Here is a 17,710-nt window from a genome sequence, read left to right as displayed (position 1 = left end):
CCAGACTTTCAACCAGCAGCTTCATTTAATGTAACTCCCATTTAGGCCATAGGCCAGGATTATGACAGGAAAGCGTCACCAACCATCTTGATATATACTTTTCTTCATTTTTAGTCATTTTATCATGTTTAGGAGAATTCTGAGCAGGTAGATTAACCAAAACTCTATTGGAATCTAATGTTCAAAACCTTGTACTGCATGATGCCAGCTTGGGTCATCCTGCCTATACTGGAAACCTTCAGCAGTAGGGTATCTATAATCTCAAAAGGCAGCCTAGTCTACCTTTGTTCACCCATTTAAAGAGTTCCCACGTTAGTTCTGTCTCTCTCATTCTGCACTACAATTATTTGTTTGCACACTTGCCTCCCCCTTCACCACCCTCAGCTAGACTTGACACTATGGACCCCTTAAGAACAAAGTTCATATCTTACATATTTTTCAGTCCCTTACTCCATTCCTGGCAAAAATGGGTAATTAAAAAAGGGATAGTGACTTAATCATCAGAGAAATGCAAGTCAAAACGACTCTGAGATACCACCTTACACCTGTCAGAATGGCTACGATCAAAAACCAATGACAGTCAATGTTGGAGAGGATGTGGAGCAAAGGGAACACTCCTCCACTGTTGGTGGGAATGCAAGCTTGTACAACCACCGTGGAAATCAGTATGGCGGTTTCTCAGAAAACTAGGAATCGAACTACCTCAAGATCCAGCCATCCCACTCTTGGGCATATACCCAAGGAATGCTGATTCATACCATAAAGATACATGCTCAACTATGTTCATAGCAGCACTATTTGTGATAGCCAGAACCTGGAAACAACCTAGATGCCTGTCAACTGAAGAATGGGTGAAGAAAATGTGGTACATATACACAATGGAGTACTACTCAGCAGAGAAAAACAATGAAAGCATGAAATTTGCAGGCAAATGGATGGAACTAGAAAAAATCATCCTGAGTGAGGTAACCCAATCCCAGAAAGTCAAACCTGGTATGTACTCACTCATAAGTGGATTCTATATATAAAATAAAGAACAATCAGACTACAACCCACAGAATAATGGAGGCTATATATATAGCATGGAGGTCCCTAGGACGACTGTGGCTTATAATAGATTTCGGTTTTACTCAATTACTGAGCAAGCCTTAATGAAACATCTCACTATTAAGATAATAATACATACTGTATCAAGCTGATAATAGAAAAATTAATTAATTTTAAACAATAAAAATAAATAAAAATAAAAGAAAAAAGGGATAGTGAACATAAGAATGAACAAATATAAGATCAAGTAAAATAAACAACAATAATTATTCCTTTCTACACTTGAATATCATCTTTTAGAGCTATTCAGAAAACCTTTTCCCCAGACAGAATTTTAAGTATTTGAAATAACCTTTCAAAACATTCAAAACTTTCTTCTCAAAGCTGAACATTCCTAGTCCCTTCAAACTATATTCATTCACAAAAACTCTGCTTTCTTGACCACTGCCCTCTGAGCTTACTTGGGCTTAGGTTTTGGCAGTCCTTTCCAGTTTCCCTGCAGCCCTCCAATCAGCCCTTTCCTACTATTTCTCCACAAGTCTAATCTGTCTTTATAGCCACTTCCGGCATCTGGGAGGTGAGGAGGAGATCTCCCAGGGGAAACCTGCTAACTAGACTAGCTAGAATGGTGAGCTCCAGACTTATGGAGAGACCTCAGTAATAAAGTCAAGAATGACCAAGGAAAAAACTCAAGGTCAACCTCTGGCTTCCACATGTGTATGTACTTGCATACATGTGTCACCACACATAAGAACATGTATACACACACATGCATACACCTGTAATCCCAGCACAGAAACAAGAGAACTGAAGGTCTGAGGTCAGACTATGTTACATAGCAAGACTCTATCACAAAGAAAGGAAGGGAGGGAAGAGAGAGGGAATATTAATTGAAAATATAGTCTTTTTTTTTTTTTTAAAGAAAAAAATAACTAAAGTGGGACATAGCAGAACACTGTAGGCCTGCTATGTTCTGTCTCACACATAGGCAGAAAAATGGCCTTTTCTGAGCAGTTTTTAGATCTGGACAGTAAATTCCCCATGTTAAAATTAATTTAAAAAAAAAAAACATTGTTGATTCTACAATAAGAAAAGAGGTGTTTCCTAAAGGAAGAGCCAGCTGTTATCCATCTGCACTGAGAAATCTGGGATGTCTTAAGTTCACAACATGGGACCTGGGGTTTGGGACAGTCCTTTACATTTCCCAGCTGAGTTGCTGAAATCCTATGAAACAGTTTCCCTAGAGAACCAGCTGGTTTAATTACTTTTATACATAATATTTCAGCCATTATTTGGAACAAGTATTTTAATAATCACTAACATCAGATCATACTTCAGAATTTATAAAATCTTGGAAACCTACTTGCTAGGTATCACTTTTCTCATTCTAAGCTCTGTTACGTACTGGAAATAGAACAGTGAATAAATCCAAAGAAGCATAGTTTTGGAGATGTTGCCAGTCACCCCACAATACCACATAGTGGACACAAGAGGCAGGGACCTGAAGAAAATGTTTGTGTGATCACTGTACCACACTGTTACCTCTAGAAGCAAAGGGATAAACTACACAACGTCTAATTCGCTTTAACTTTTAAAACAACTTCATCACATTTATTTATTATGTGTTCGCATGCTCATGCACTGTATGCGTGGGGAGGTCCGAGGGAAGGTGTAGGAGTCAGTTCTCTCTTTCACCATGTGAAATTAAACTCTGGGAATTAAACCCAGAGCAGCATCAGCTCGAGAAGGGCCTTTCCCCACTGAGACATCTTGCCCATCTTCTAATATATTTCCCAGATAATCCCTCAGATCATAATTTAAAATAAAAAAGGAGGGTGGCGAGATGTTGCTCAGTAGCAGAATAGCATGAAAGTGCTGAGTTCAATTCCTACCACTGTGCAAAAAAGAAAAAGAAAAATTGTTAGGTGTTTACAATAAATTATTCAACAAAATGAAGGAAGGACAGGAAGAAGAAATAAAGCCTACTCCACACACTAACTACATTTCTAACTTTGAACAACCCAGAGCAGCTGCACACTGGCATGGCCAACACGCAGGCCTGAGGAATACTGTATGCCCTTGGTGCCTGCTTATTAGAATCTGATCTTTAATTAAATCGTGCCAAGAGGTTTGCTTTGGCAGGACCCTGGAATGCCGCAGCCGTGAATTTGCTGAGGGATGTCCTTTAATGCGTCAGAGGCACTCCCCCTCTGCGGCCTTCCGCCAGCCACTTGCTCTAGTACGGCAACAAGACAGCAACTGCTGGGCAGCAGGAAGAAAACTGTAGGTGCTTTTGAGCTGTTAGGAAAGCTACTTGAATTTCTGACCCTCTGCCACCACCAACTCTTGAGTAAAATACAAACAAGACTACCTAGTTCAGAGTTCAGAACTAAAACACAGAAGCTGTTTAAAAGAGACGGTGCCTCGCAGCTGCCTGGCACAAAAAGATGTCCCACAAATACACCTGTTTCTTCCTCATCCATTTTCCAGTTTCACCTATACCATTCCCCAAACCCATCCTTCTATCAATACATTTTCATGTCCCCACCTTTACCTATGCTGTGTTCTATCTGCTAAGATGTCTCAGTGAGTCTGCCTAGCAAACTCCTGCTCATTCCTCAAGGAATAACTGAACTCACTTCCTCTAAGAAACTTGCCTCTTCCCTCAAACTTTAATTGCATTTTATACATACTTTGATGAAGCAATGTCGAAGTTTCACCTGCACTGCTTGTGGTCACTAGGCAAGGAACGACTCGAAGGACAAAACTATGATGAATCTCTTTGTCTCTAGGCCTCTACCCAGCACAGCCATGGAATACCTCAGGTAATGAGCAACAGCCCACTTCCTAAGGCAATCTGGCTTGGTGGAAAACATACAGAAACTGGAAGGCTTCTGAAGGGTCAGCCAATTCCAAACCAAAGGGAATCTGAAACCTATCAGGGTATATAATATACCTAAGCTTACTAAATTAAATACTGACATGGGCATGACTAATTTCTTAATTATTTTGATTCTCTTAAAAGTATTCTTTAGACACTAATTATAATTTGAGACACAGTGCTATACTGAGAGGCTTCCCAAAGTTAAGAGGAATACGAAAGGCAACAAAGATGTGGAAATGGAAAAGACTTGAGAGTAAGACTGACTTCACTTAGTCTTGCCCTGTACTTATGTACTTAGACACACACACACACACACGCACACACACACACACACACACACACACACACACGCACGCGCACACACACACGCACACACACACCCCTACCTGCCTGCCTTTCCCTCCCTTTCCAAAATTCCAGTTCAGATAGTTGAATTCAACTCTCTCCCAAACGTCTCTAGACTGAAGTAGCAATGTCTAAGAACACTATAAAATCTGGTTAGCTGCTTTCATTTCAAAGTTATGATTATTTTCCTGTATGACACTATATGATTCCCCACTCCTCTCTAAGTGGATGATCTTATTTTTAATAAAACAGAAATCTCCACAGGAAAACTATTTTCCACCCCCAAAACTACATGCCTCCTTACACATGCAACCATATTCTTCTTGCTTCCAGTTACACTGAAGTCATGATGTCATTCCTTCCCTCAAAAATGATTTTCTTTTCCATATACTCTTTACTTGCCAGACTTTTTCCCTAGAATGACCTTTCAATTATACCAAGCTTTCTGTATGATATAGTCAGTCATTTGATATGCTGTTATGTAACAAATAATTGATTTTGCATTTACAATGTATTGGTACTAATCTAGTTAGGTAAAACAAAATTCCTATGTTCGTGGAAATTATGTGTCTAGTAAGAAATGCAGACAAAAAATAAGCAATTCAATAAAACAGTGCCAAGTATAAATGTGCGTGTATGGGGGCAGGGTTGGTCAGGACAGAATTGTTGAGGAAGAAACACTTAAGCCTTGAATGGCTCAATGGTTAAGAAATGAGATGACAGCCAGGTGGTGGTGGTACAGGATTTTAATTCCAGCACTCAGGAGGCAGAGGCAGGTGGATCTCTGAGTTCAAGACCACCCTGGTCTACAGGGTAGTTCCAGGACAGTCAGAGCTACTCAGAGAAGCTCTGTTGGGGAGGGGGAGGAATGAATGAATAAATGAATGAGGAAGGGAGGAAGGGAGAAAGGGAGGAAGGGAGGAAGGGAGGGAGGGAGGGAGGGAGGGAGGGAGGGAGGGAGGGAGGGAAGGAGGGAGGGAGGGAAGAAGGAAGGAAAAGAGAGAGAAAGAAATGAGATGACAGGTTTTAGTAACACCCAGAAGACGACCATTCTAAGCAGATAGAACCATAAATACAAATATAGAATATGGAACTATATATACTGGGCACCAAAACAGCAAAAGGACCAACAAGATTAAAGTTTAATTAATAAATAAGAAAAAAATAGGTCAAGACACTGAAATTGAGTGATTAAGGCTACAAATTCTGTGATGGAGTGATTGCCTAGTTTGTTCACAGCCCTGGGTTTGGGCCCCAACACCAGACAGAAAGAGCGGGGAGATGGAGACAGAGGCAGAGAAACAGTAAGATCAGCGATATAGTCAGATTGTGCAGGGCCTCATAAGCCACAATAAGAATCTGGATAGTACAGCAACTGGAGGAAAGCACTGGGTTTTAAAGCAGTGATCTGATGTATAATCTAGTCAGAGTAGAACAGATTACAGGGAGAATAAAGGAGAAACCATTAAGAAGTTACAAAAATCAAGGTAAGAACTCATGGTTACATATACAAACACTACTCATGGCTACATATACAAAACCATACAGCATCCTACGTGTGCGCACATGCTCTCCTGACACCAACATCCTCCTCCAAACACCACTTGTGTTTCTGCTTGCCCTCAGAAGCAGAGCTTCTCAAAAGAATTAAAGAACTGTCTATTTATATTAAAGCACTATCTCTACTACCTTCCCTTTTGTGCCAAGTGGCATCCTTCCTATTTCACCAAAAGTATCCTTGTCAAGATTGCCAATCATTTCCATCTTGAAAAATCAAATGATCATTTTTCTGTCCCATCCTTGCTCAACTTCTCATCAGCAGTCAATATAATTAACCTCAGTTCTCTTTTAAATACTCTACTTTCTTGGATTCTCTTTCCCTTCTATCTTTCTGCCCTCTCTTCTCCCCTCTCTTCTCCCTTCCGTATCTTTCACATGTCCAAGACTCCAGGCCCTTTATTCATACATAACACTCTCCAAAAGACGACATCACTAAGCCCAAAAGCCTTACATAAACACTCTTATTGTTCATGACACCCAAGTTTTACCTTTTAACCAAACAGCTCTCTGTCAGATTAATAACTTTATCAGGCAGTCAATTCTACCTACACTTCTGGTAAGTTGCAGGTACTGGTAAAAATTGCAGAGAGTCACAGACTATTAAAGTTAACATGACCAAACGGTATTCTTGGTTATCACAGCAACTATCACAAATTTTAATTATATTCATTTAGTATACATCTCCTTAATAATCAGTAGCAACTAAATATGTTATTTACTAACATATACATAGTAACTAACAGGTACTTAGCTGACTTTTAGATGTACTAGACTCTGACTCTGACTCTGCGCTCAAATGAATGCAGTCTAATGGGAGGAGAATGTGCAAAATTAACATAGCAATGCAAGGACAAGTACCACCATTGAATGCATGCTGCACAGATCCAGAAGAGAGGCCCTAACGGTCAAGGAAGACTTTCTTAAGAGGTGACTTTAGAGTTTATTTTTGCAGGATATGAATAACTATTATCAACTGTGTAATTTTTATTTATTTTTATTTTTTATTTTTTGGTTTTTCAAGACAGGGTTTCTCTATGTAGCTCTGCACCTTTCCTGAAACTAACTCTGTAGTCCAGGCTGGCTTCGAACTCACAGAGATCCGCCTGCCTCAGCCTCCCGAGTGCTGGGATTAAAGGCGTGCGCCACCACCGCCCGGCGTAATTTTTATTTTTAAAAATTTATTTATTTTGATGTGCATTGGTGTTTTGCCTGCAAGTATATCTGCATGAGGATGCCAGATCCCCTGGAACTGGAGTTACAGACAGTTGTGAGCTGCCATGTGGGTGCTAGGAATTGAACTCAGATCTTTTGGAAGATAAGCCAATGTGTTTAATTACTGTGCCATCTCTCCAGCCCTGTATTTTTTATTTTTCTTAATAAAAAAATACATTTAAGCTTTACAATAAACTTTTCAGTATTAATACTGAAAATATAAAATTCACTTTATATATGAAACTTAGATTAACAAGCAAATAACCAGTAATTACTAAAATAAAGAATTTGCTTATCACAAAGAGTCACTAAAAATACAATCTTTTATATGGGCCTCCTACCATCTCTCTGATCTAAATAAAGGACCTGATTACCAGTTGGCCTCCATTTTGAGCATGGAGTTCAACTATCAATCCTGAAAGCCTTTTCTATGTATTCCCTCTTTTTCTTGTATTCACCAAGAATGAGACTCAAATGTGAGACTACTCAGTGGCATCCTTAGGCTTCTGGGCTACAGAATCTGAGCATCTTCTCAGTGTTTTAAGAGTGCATCCAGGAACAACAGAAATAATATGGGTCTATCATGGCACAGAATCTTCTCCTGCACTCATTGCTTCATTAGAGCCTCATCAACCCTACACGGTGTTACAGTTCTAGTTTACACGAGTGAGTGATGTAACATCTACCTATCTGGTCTCCGGACTCTATCTTGTGCCAGAAATTGAATTGAAGAAAACGGGGAAGACAAAGGGGAAGGGTACTCAGCAGCGAGTCACTTAAATGGCCTGGAGCCAGCAATGAACAGGGACAAAGTTTGTTTCCTTCCAAGGTACTGAGAATTTGTTTTGCCATGGCACAATCCTACCACATGTAAATTCATTTTCTATGTCAGTAATATCTACACTCTAGTCCCAAAGACAGAAAAAACAAGAAAACTCTTTATACACCACATGCACATAATGTCACGAGATAACACGGTCTAAGCAAATTCCTATCACCATTATAGAAGACTTGAGTTTACAATCCAGCCCTGCCACTGATCTGTTGCACCTTAGTCTTCCTCCACTGCATCATCATAGCTCCCTGTGCTTCCCTCTACACTACCACATGAGGGTCCACGTCCCTTACCTGCAACGGAAGGCAGCAAATGAATCTAAATCCCACAGTTTTACCCAGCAACCAACACCCTAACTAACATGATAGAGATGACTGAGAAAAAAATTCTTCTTAAAATCACATCTGTTTATTTATGTGTGTGTGCTGGGGTAGTGGTGAGTGCATGCCATGGCTCAAGTATCTAGACGACTTGTACGAGCTGGTTCTCCCCTTCCACCACATGGGACCTGGGAATAGAACTCAGGTCATCACGCTTGGCGGCAAGCACCCTTACCTGCTGAACCATCTCACCAGCCAGAAAGAACAATTAATAATGGATGGAAACCACATTGAAATCTTTTGTATATATGTGCATACACACACACACACATACACACACACACATTGCATTTTCTAGATAGTGTTGATGAAACAATAACCCTGTCATTCTCATCTCTGTTCCCCTCTTATTCTCCCACTTTAAGGCCCTGTCCAAGGGGGGGAAAATACAGAGCAAAAATAAACCACTCTGAAGAGCCCTAAGTCAGAAGAGAAAAGAATTAGCCTATATGATCCTGTTACACATCCTATAACCTTTCCCTCCACACCCTAAATAACCACTATCTTGATGTCAAAGCCACCTTCCTCTTCAAAAGAACACTCTCTTGCCCCAAGACTCCACCTTCTCCTCTTCCTCCCACTGCGCTATCTGTTCCTCTCCCTCTCTCCCTCTCCCTCTCTCTCTCTCTCTCTCTCTCTCTCTCTCTCTCTCTCTCTCACACACACACACACACACACACACACACACACACACACACACACACGTCAACAACCTCCTTTTCTTCCAATCAGCAGACCTCTGGGCTGCCAACTGGTAACTGGCTATCCCCGGCCCCTCATCTAAATGAGGGACTCTAGGTCAAGTTTCTTATCTAGCTGTATTTGTACTTGTTCTCCAGCTCCAGCCTTCAAGCTCTTGACTTTCTACTGTGCTTTTCCCTACGGCCCACGTTCTGCCATGGCTAAAGGGAAAAGATGGGGGACAGAACCAGGAAGAACGATTGCGTATTGGGAGGCACCAAACACAGCTTGAGGGCAGTGAGGAGAGAGCTTGGCACTTACAGAAAATAGAGTTTAAGGGAAAAACAAGGACACTAGAATGCTTGGACCTTACAAACATCACAGCAAAGGTCCCAAACCAGCAACCTACTCCCAGTGAGAAAGCACAATCAAAGATTCTAAAGGAAAAGAAGAGAGCCTAACCAGGAGGGAGAGGATCCAGGGGAGAAAAGAAAAGACAAAAAACAAAAACAACTGGTTATGCAGGGGGAAGAGACAAGAAGTGGAAAGCATGAGGACAAGGAAAGGAAGAAAGGAAAACAGTGAGGTGGAAAAACGGGTGAGGGGCAGGCAAGGAAAAAGGACCAGGAGGAGGAAGGAGAGGAAGGTCTGCCAGAGGAAATGCATAGCTTTTTTGAAACTGAAATGAGAAAGAAGGTCTAAAATAATCAAGGTACGTTAGTATTTGTATTTCTTGGTGCCAAACAATGAGGAATTACAGTGATTAAGACATTACACAATCTCAAGCTCTGTCATTTACTTAGTAGATCAACAACAGGGCTCCAGAGAAGACAGCCTAGTTTACAGCAACGGTCTAAGTACCAAAGAATTGACCAGTTCAGAGAAAAACAGTAACAGACTCTCACCTGTTTCCTCTCAACCCCACCTTACAGTCAGCACACCTACACTTGCCCCCAACATGAGCATCAGCATTTCAGCCTGTCTTGCCCTGAAGTCACTGGCTCTGAACAGACCGGCAAAATATACACAGAAGGCTGGCTCCTGTCTCTATCTAGCTCACCTTTGCAAGGTAACCTGGCAGCCTAGGGAAGCCACAGTTACAAACAACGTTAAACCCTTCTCCACAAATAAGGAAACTGAGGCTCCCAGAGGCTGCTGCCTAAGCAGGAGCAGCTCCAGGGGGCTCCTATCTTCCCTGCATCCCCACCAGGGAACAGTACCTCTGGTCCCAGGAAGCTGGCAGCTAAACCAAGGCAACAGAAAAGCATCGCCCAGGCCATCAAGCAGAAGCATGCTTACAAAGGAGAGGGGGCCCCTGAGGCTCACAGTTCCCCAAAAATCCAGCTTCCCCTTCATAACCTTCCCTAGCCAGATCTCTAATTCCAGCACAGGCCTAGCTCTGAATGGGCTTATCTCAAGGTTCCACCCTCAGGCCCCTTCCCTCATTAAGAGTCCCTTAAGGTAAGTGGAATGTAATGTTCTTCCCATTCTACCCCGGAGGGCAGCAAGACACCCCCTCCTCCTACCCTTGCTAAGCCTAGCTATACCAGGCCCAGGAAAGGCCAGCATTACCTGGCGGGGAGTATGGGGCCCAGCATCTCTGATGATCTTGTGTATCTGTCGCAGAGCCGCACCTTTCCCTGCTCAGCAGTTGGGACAAAGCCCAGGCTGAACCAGCCCGACAAGCTGGATTCGGCCGGCGCAGCGGCGCAGCTACCCAGCTCCCGAGGAGCAGCACACTCAAGCCCTCGTAGGGCGGCAGCAAAGACAGAGTGGCTCAGTGAAGGGGCGGGGAGGGAGGGAGGAACAGAGAAAGGGAGGGGAAGGGGCGGGGAGAGCACTCATCCCGCCCCCTTCTTTCTGAAGAGGCGCTGAGGGGCGGGAAACAGCTACATTCCCACCGTTCTGGTTGTCTCTGCTGTTCTCCCAACTCAGGCTCCAACAAGAGGTGCCAGGCAGGTCTTCTGGAGCCGCCAGAGTCCTCCTGTGCACCAGAGTCAAGAAGAAAACCAGAGGTCCTCGGTGCTTTAGTTTGCAGTCAGGTACTGAGGGAGTCTTTCCTAGACCTCCTCAAATCAGATTCTTTGTTGTTGTTACATTTTGTTTGTTTGTTTAATTTGGTTTAGTTCTATGAAACAATGTGTCAACCCAGGCTGGTTTAGAACTCATTTATGGACCCTAGGAGGACCCTGAACTCCTGATAATTCTGTCTCAGCCTCCTAAGTGCTGGAATTATAGTTATGTAATCACTGCCCAGACTTAAAGTAGTTTCAAGATGGTCATTCACCTTCATACTCTGTCCATTCTAATGTATATAGGATGAATGACAGAAAAGGAGAGAAAAAGAGAAAGAATCTGACATGGTCTTTATAGTTTTCACACACACACACACACACACACACACGCACACACACACACACAATTCAAAATGGATCATAGATCTAAATTCAAGACTATAAAAATGTCTATAGTATAATGCAGTAGAAAATCTTGACTGTAGTTGTTTGATTTTTGCCCTTTGGGGGCCCACAACCCAGCTCCCAAATAAATACATGGAGACTTATGCTTACTTATGAATGCCCGGCCTTAGCTTGGCTTGTTTCTAGCCAGCTTTTCTAACTTAAATTATCCCATTTCTCTTTAACTTTAATATTTTGTCTCCCTAGATTTCTCCTCTATTTATTCTCTCTGCCTGGCTGCCCCACCTATTTCTCTCACCTGCTTACCTATTGGCCATTCAGCTCTTAATTAGACCAATCAGGTGTTTTAGGCAACATAAAAGACTACAACACATCATTGCATCATTAAACAAATATTCCACAGCATAAACAAATGTAATACATCTTAAACTAATATTCCACAACACTTGATCTTGATTTAGCAATGGTTTTTTAGATGCATCATCAAAGACACAATCCATTTAAGAAACACTACACAAGTTGAACTTGATTGAAACATGAAACTGTTCTTCAAAAAACAATGTTAAAAAATGAAAAGACACTGGGCAGCAGTGACACATGCCTTTAATCCCAGCACTCAGGAGGCAGAGGCAGGTAGATCTCTGTGAGTTCAAGGCCAGCCTGGGCTACAGAATGAGTTCCAGGAAAGGCTCCAAAGCTACACAGAGAAACCCTGTCTTGAATATCAAAAACAAAACAAAACAAAAATGAAAAGACAAGACACAGACAAGAAAAAGACATTTGCAAAGTATATGTACACAATGTACTTTATGTACATATTCAAAGTATATAAAGGATTTGTACCCAAAATACACAAGGAAATCTTTAAATTTAGCAGTAAGAAAACAATTCAATTAAAAAAATTGGGGGAGCAGCTGGGGACTGTAGCTCAACATTAAAACACTTGACTGAAATGCACAAGGCCTTAGGTTCGATCGCACGATGAGGGGTGAGTGGGGTGGAGATCCACCAACTATGGAGCTAAGGTGGCACTGGCAATATTTTAGCACCAGTGAGATGCCTCAGTGGGTAAAAACACTGGCTTCAGAAGCCTGATGACCAAAGTTCAATCCCCAGAACCTACTTAAATGTAGAAAGAGAGAACTGACTCCACAAAACTGTCCTCTGACTTCCACATGCATGACATGACATGTGCATACCACACCACAAAATAAACAAACAAATAAATAGGTATATAGATAAAAAAAAAATCAATAAATGAGAACACAATGGCTGGGGTTATTTGCATACTGGTAGAGTACTTAGGAAGCTGAAGCAGGGGATCATGAGTTCCAGCACAATGAGTTCCAGGCTACATGGTAAGACCCTATCTTAAAAAGCAGGTAGAGGCAAAAGATCTGAACAAAAGGTTTACCAAAGACAACAATCATACAAAAAGATACTCAACATAGTAAGTCATTAGGGAACTGCAAATTTAAACAATGATGTGATACTACTGTTAATTCCTACCTAAGACAATACTAAAGTCACAAATACTGACAATGCTGAAGATGATGTGAAACAACAGCAACTCTTATTGCTGCTCAAATACAAAATGGTCAATTATTTTAGAAGACAACTTGGCAGTTTCTTACAAAGCTAAATATAGACTTACTAAGCAATTCAGCAATTGAACAGTTAGGTATTTACCCAAATGAAAATTGATTGCAGCCCACCCAAAAAAAGTCTCCCTAGTTCATACAAGAGCCCCAAACTGGAAACAATCAAGACATTCTTACTAAATGAGTAAACTATGATAAGTCCATACAATAGCATACGCAAAAAGGAAACTATCAAGCTACAAATGGACATGGAAAAACCTTAAACGCAGGTTGCTAAGTGAAAGAAGCCATTCAGAAAAAGCACTGCATGATTCCAACTACTTGATATCCTAGAAAAGGCAAACTACAAAAACAGTAAAAGTGTGGGAAGAGAAAGCTTAACAAATACATAAGTAAAGCATTGGACATTTTTAGAGTAAAGAGTCTCACACTACTGTAATAATAAATACATGGTATTATGCATTTTTCAAAACCTACAAAACTATACAACAGAAAGAGCAAACTAATTCAAACTACAGACTTCAGTCAATAATAATGTATTCAATACTGGTTCAACCAATTGTATTGTAAAATTCTCATAATAAAGGAAACTAAAAGCTGGAGAGGGCTCAATGAATATTCTGCTCAATTTTTTAATAAATCTGTAACTGCACTGAAAATGATTATAAGAGAAAAAATACTAAGAAAAAACAAAGACATGGATAAGATGTGCACTTTTTTTTTAAACAAAACTCATTAGACAGAAAATGGCTGTCAATTGCTGTAAGTATCTAAATACCTCTCAATTTCTCTACTTATCTCACTACAGACTGTCAAAAGTGCAAACTATACTTTGAGTGGTGGCATTCTAGGGCAACTTCCACTAAACACAGAGCTGTTTGCAAAAACCCCAAGGAATTACTCTTAAATACAATCTACTATTACCTCCTTTAACTATACTTAGTACTTCTAATAATTCAAAAGCTACATTGAAGTGTTAGCCACTGCAATGCCTTTGGATGACATTGAACTTAGGTAGCTCAAACCACCATTCTCATAAGAATAGCATCATGTTAAGTCTCCTTCAGCCCAATTCGTTGAGACTTAAATGCAGAATTTAACAGTCTTTCTCTTAAATTTCGTCTTGTCAGCTTCAGGGCATCTATTCAGTCTGTCATTTAGCACAGTGGCTTTCTCTTCTAGTCATTACCATCTGCAAATCTACAAAAATATTAATTATGCAGTTTTTTGATATATTTATTAAACAGTCATAATGAACTCTTTTTTGTCTCTCTGCAGTACTGGGAAATGAACTCAGGGCTCTCAGACCCAATGCCAGACAAACCTTTTAGCAATGAAATACACCCCTATGCCTTCTTTTACTTTTCTTCCTTTTTTTCTGTCTTCTTACTTTTTCAGACAGAATGACACTAAGTTGTCCAGGCTATCTTTGAATTCACTCTGTAACTCAGGCAAGCCTCGAAAACTTGTGGTTTTCCTACCTCAACCTTCCCAGTAGCTAGGATTATATGCCTGAAGCACTATGCCCAAGTCCATCAAGTGCTCTTGCATGTACTAGATTTTAGAGATTAAAAACGATGAAGAAATTACATAAGGCCCTATCTTAAAAAAAAAAAAAGACACAAGAAGGCCAGGCATGGTAAGATACAATTTAATCCAGCAGTATGAGTTTCAGGTCAGCCAGGACTACACAGCTACAGAGTGAGATCTTAACAAAACAAAAACAAAAGTACCCACAAGCATACAAACAGACCAAAAAGTGATATACTAGACAACCAAACATGTAGAATGAAGTAGAAGAAACAAAAGTCTATCACATAGTATGGAAAGACCAAATTCAGGTATCTTCTGTTCAGCCGCCAATTCTGAAAAATTATTGATAAAACACACTATTTTTATAGATAACCAGCACAGGCAATCAAATGTCATCATTGTCCCCTCTCACTTTCAGTACTGATATAAGAAACTGGCTCCCTTCCCATAAAGGGTAGGAAGAAAGGGGAAATTATGTAATTACATTTTAATTTTTAAAGATAAGAAAAAAATACAATATTTATTGACCCTTTAAAGAAAAACTTGGCTCCCTCTGACGCACAAACTTGTGGAATTGAGGCATGCTGATGAGTACAATGGCTCTACTTACTACTGAAGACTAACAACAGCTATGATCAAAGATGGAAAGAGATGCCAGGTGTGGTGGTGCACACCTACAATTCTAGCACTCAGGATGCACAGACAGGTGAATCACTGCAAGACCGAGGCCAGTCAGTGATACAGAGTGACATCCTGTCTCTAAAATAAGGAAGAAAGGAAGGGGAAAAGGCAGAACTGAAGGAGGAGAAGGGAATTTAGAGATAAGGCTATATATTTGAAAAAAGAAATTAAATCAACAAGCTACCATATGACTTACTGAAATCTACATGAGTTAGTTCTGTGTAGTAACTTCCTTACATTTATTATATAGCCCGTTGATTTACAAAGTAAATAATTGACAAATTATAAACTGTGGACCTTGGACAGCAATATTTTGTCTGTGAAGTCTTCTTAGACCTAGCTAGGCCCTTTTAGGTCACACACCTGGCCTATGTAGGCATATGAGCATGTACCACCTGCTACCTCTATTATAAAAGCAAACGATCAATAATGCCAATTAGAAAAATTGGTTTTGTTTAGAAAGCAAAGCTTTCCATTTTCCTGTTTATGTACTTACCTAGTGCTTACTATGACTGGAACAGCACAGGGTTTGAATTGGTTTGCTTTTGCAACCACAAACAATTTTCAACATTTGCTGAATGGAAATTGTAATCTTCTGAAACCACGACTAAATGTATGAGAAAGTCAGTTAACAATGGTAATTCTGGTATAAAATAACCATGTAATGTGCAATTCTTTCTTAGAGTAATTAGATGGCAAGGCCTACTAAGGACACTTTCTGAAATGAGGCAGAGTATAAAATAAATAATGGCTTTCAAAATACTTTAAGCAGTATGGAAGCACAAGACCAAAAACCACACAAACTGGAGGCATCATGCTACCAACTTTAAAACTACATTATAAAATTTTGTATGATGACACACGCCTATAATCCCAGCAATCAGGAAGCTGTGTGGTGGCACACAACCATAATCCCAACACATGGAAGGTGGAGGCAGGAGGACCATCAAGGACATCCCTGGCTATACAGTAGGTTTGGGGTCAGCCTCGGATTCAAGAAACCATCAATAAATAAACAAGCAAAAGGAGACCAATGAAAAAAGTAAAATCTATTTGGCAGCAGCCAGTCACAGAGTTACATAAATTAACAACAAAGCCAAGAAGAACAGAGAAGGGAAACACAAATTACATCTGGAGAATGAGGGAAAGCCTCATGAAAAAGGCAGTATTTTGGCTGAGTGTTTATCACAGTTTGGATCTAGAATTTACCCAACGGTCCCTGTGTTAGAGGCCTGGTCCCCAGCTTGGTGCTATTGGGAAGTGGTGAGACTTTGAAAAGGTAGGACCTAGTAGGATCTCTTAATGGCATGAGAGATGTGCTCTTCAAGGAGATAATGGAATCCCAGCCCATTTTTTCTTCCTCGCTTATGCTTCCTAGCCATGAAGAGAATGGCTTTGCTCTACAATGCACTCCCTGGAATGGTGTGCTCCCTCACCACAGGTCCAAAAGGAACAAAACTTCAAAACTCTAAGCCAAGATAAACTTTTCTCTTTAGAAATTATTTAGAATTATTCATGTATATGTTAAAGGAAAGCTGACCATCCAGAATAAATGAAGAGGTAGAATTTTCATAGACAAAGGTACTGAGACTATCTATAAGGACCCAAAGAGAAGAGCATGACCTGTTTAGGAAATAGTCTGATCATTCATGGAAACAATAGTCTCATCATTCAGCCACCATTCAAGAATATGTTCTACACACCAGATACACTGCTATGTATGCAAAGATAACAAGACCTAGTTCTTACTCTCCAGCAGCAAATAACTGTTAGGACAGGAGACAAAACAGTGTCATCAGGTATACCATGTCCAAAGTCTCTTCCTCTTTCAGTTATTTCCCTACTGCAATAAGTGGCATTTTTGTTCTTTTAGTTACTATGTTGATGTGCTCATTGCTGCAACCAAATACCTGACAAGAAGCAACTTAGAGGAGGAAGGCCTTATTTTAGCTCACAGTTTCAAAATGCAGGTGGCATGGAAGCTAGGGCTCCAGCCTTGGTTGTCAGCTTGCAGCTGGTCACATCTCAGAGAACAGTCACATTGCAGCAGCAAACAGGAAGCAGTAAACCTTGTGGAAGAGCATACTGGTAGTATAATTTGCTGAAGAGGTGGGGGGAAGAGGATCATAAGGCTAAAACCAGAGCCAGGCTATAAACTGTAAGCCTGCCCCTAGTGACCTATCTCAGCTAGGCCTCATCTCTTAAAGGTTCCACAACCTCCCAAAACAGTGCTACCAGCTGAGAACCAAGGGTTCACTGAGGCTATGAGAAATATTTCATATTCAATTCATGAAGTTACTAATCCAAAAGTCTGATTCATCTTTGACCCCATGTTTACTATATAAAATCCAACCCTATCAACTAATGCTGAGAACAGAAGAAACAGTCTTCCTTGGGGAAGAGCACATTAATTGGTGGGCCCTGAAAACATACATATAGGTAACATTAAACAGACTGAGCAGGTTGTATTTTTTGTCAAGAAGAGCCTAAAGAAAACTGGACTAAGAAAGAATTGTGCAAAAAATGTCATA

The 17,710-nt window shown here is 40.5% G+C and overlaps 1 protein-coding gene across 8 annotated transcripts in view; it reads right to left on the bottom strand.

Moving 5' to 3' along the window:
- Positions 1-17,710, bottom strand: part of Pak1 (p21 (RAC1) activated kinase 1) — a 114,884-nt gene that overhangs the window by 48,317 nt on the left and 48,857 nt on the right. Inside the window, exon 1 of one of the 8 annotated variants that reach the window (XM_042280199.2) lies at positions 10,517-10,897. The exons of 6 other annotated variants lie outside the window; for them this stretch is intronic. The gene's annotated coding sequence lies outside the window, so the exon portion shown is untranslated. Of the gene's footprint in view, positions 1-10,516; positions 10,898-17,710 lie in introns of those variants that run through there. One more of the 8 variants, XM_042280201.2, reaches the window with a different exon arrangement.

This window comes from Peromyscus maniculatus, chromosome 1 (assembly GCF_049852395.1).
Source record: "Peromyscus maniculatus bairdii isolate BWxNUB_F1_BW_parent chromosome 1, HU_Pman_BW_mat_3.1, whole genome shotgun sequence".
Classification (NCBI taxonomy): domain Eukaryota; kingdom Metazoa; phylum Chordata; class Mammalia; order Rodentia; family Cricetidae; genus Peromyscus; species Peromyscus maniculatus.
The sequence above is the reverse complement of the archived record's forward strand: the minus strand, read 5'-3'. Positions and strand labels throughout refer to the sequence as shown.